Below are 2,261 nucleotides of genomic sequence, written 5' to 3' on the forward strand. Positions count from 1 at the left end.
AGAAAGAAAGAGGCATGGAAATACACACTGAAGCTCCTTTTCTGCTCTCTCACTCCCCCCAAAGAGGGAAGCAGCCTGTTCATTTCACAGCAGATAGGCGTAATCACTCTTGCACCATCACCCACGTGGCTGGCTGAATCATAGCTTGTGCATGCACCTTTATCCTTACCCTGTCTTCATTACGCAGGGAAAGTTTCCACAGCTTCAGGAAGTACTTTTGAAATTGCTGCAGAGGTTTGGCATTATGGGCAAGACTGGAAGAGGGATTAAAAATAAATAAATAAATAAATAAATAGGCATGGAAATACCCACTGAAGCTCCTTTTCTGCTCTCTCACTCCCCCAAAGAGGGAAAGCAGCCTGTTCATTTCACAGCAGATAGGCGTAATCACTCTTGCACCATCACCCACGTGGCTGCCTTGCTGAATCATAGCTTGTGCAGGGAACTGCAAGGACCAGGGGAATTTTCATTTTTTCCAGTGCCTGCCAGGAATCTGTATACTGGCAAAGGGGACGTCAGGTTCATATTTCTCTGACAGAATCAGACAACACAATTAATGGTGGGGCTTTTTTTAGCTTGGTTGAAAGACATTTACTAAAATGGTTAACCTAAGTTTGAGCAACCTCATAAAAGTATGCTAAATCTGGAAGAAAGACAACAGAAGGAAGACGTAATCAGGGGAAAGGGATTCACTTTCATCTTTGCCAATGAAGATAATACCAGTAATAATAATGTATTCCAGCACATTGGCAACTCCCCCACAATCACTAGTTGCACTACATTTAATTACAAGAACTAGAAAGCAATGGAATGAACCACAGAGACAAGCTGCGAAGCTGCAAACAATACTTAACTACAGACTTCAGACAGATTCGTTCCCACCACAGGACAGCAACCCACTACACTCACAAAAAAAAGACACAAAAAGAGCTGCTTATTCCACAAAACATACTCACAGGTACCAGTGCTGGTGACCACAAGGCTCCAATTCTCAGTCCTTACCTCCAGTATATGACACTACTCCCAATAGTTGTCGCCTCCTTTTGGCAAAAGTTTCTTGCCCTGCACTGGGGCAGCAAAAATGGCAGTACCCTTTTCATCCTCGGCAGCCTTAGACACCATCATAACATGAACTGCAGCAGCTGAAGAGCAAATGTGCTCTCTCCTCTGCTGCAGAGCCAGCAGCAAGTGGCCAGCCAGGGTTTGTGCTGTCCTAAATCACTCACCACCAACAGTGGGAGATCTGAAGCCTGGTTCCTCAGAAGTGCAACTCTTTCCTTTCCACCTTTGCCCAGTGAGGCTGAGGCAAGAAAAGCACAGGGAAGCTCCCTGTGTAGCTTAACCCACCCTATTCCTCCCAGCCCCTGAAGAGACCTGCAGTGACCAATTTGCACATGCATTCAGAGTTTCATTTTTACAACCATGTTCCAGGAGTCAGTTCTGCTGTTCACTAGCTTTCTTCCTTTTGGGGAAGAAGAGGGCCCAATAACCTACGGCATACCCAGGTCACAGAAGAAAGACAGTAGTTCCTGTCACTGCCACTGGTGGGAAAACACCCAGAAACATAACTCTGACAGCGAGTAAAAGCTGGAAAGTAATGTGAGAATTGGGCAGCGTTTTCAGGAAGCTGATGAACAGACACTGCTGCAGCACATCAGTCAGAATGCTGTGGCTTTGACTTGTTTTTTTGTTGCCCCCCCCCCCAGTTCCCCCTTGCGTGAGCATAAAGTGGGGCTGCTTCCTGAAGAACTTCCTAAGTGCAGCTCTTGTGCCTGTCCTGGCTCCCTCGGCCTCCCTCGTGATCAGTATCAAGGCTGACACCCACTCCCGTCCCAGCTGAAGCGGCGTGCTTGTTCAGCAGCAGGCTCCACCAGAGTCCCCTCTCCACCACGGGCTGCTATTTAGCTCCTCTGACTTCTAAAAAAGGACGAACATTTTTCCTCTCAAACTTGTTTGCAGAATGACTAAAGGGAAATAAAATGAAATTGAAGACAATCATTTTCCCATCTGCTATAGCACACAGTCACATTTTTCCTGGAGCACTTGTACTTGAGCAGATTAAGTTTTAAATATGCATTATGCGTGCATACACATCAGTCTTACAGTGTAGTACTGCAAGGCCCCGAGCAGGGGTAGGAAGACGGTACCATGCATCAAATGAAACGGCTGGTGTAGAAAGTTCTCATATCATGAGTTGAATTTGTCTTCTTAAGATGTTCAAATTAATGTATTTGAGGAGTCTAGACTGCATCTGTATTTCA

Source organism: Aptenodytes forsteri, unplaced genomic scaffold, assembly GCF_000699145.1.
Source record: "Aptenodytes forsteri isolate BGI_AS27 unplaced genomic scaffold, ASM69914v1 Scaffold679, whole genome shotgun sequence".
NCBI classification, from domain to species: Eukaryota; Metazoa; Chordata; class Aves; order Sphenisciformes; family Spheniscidae; genus Aptenodytes; species Aptenodytes forsteri.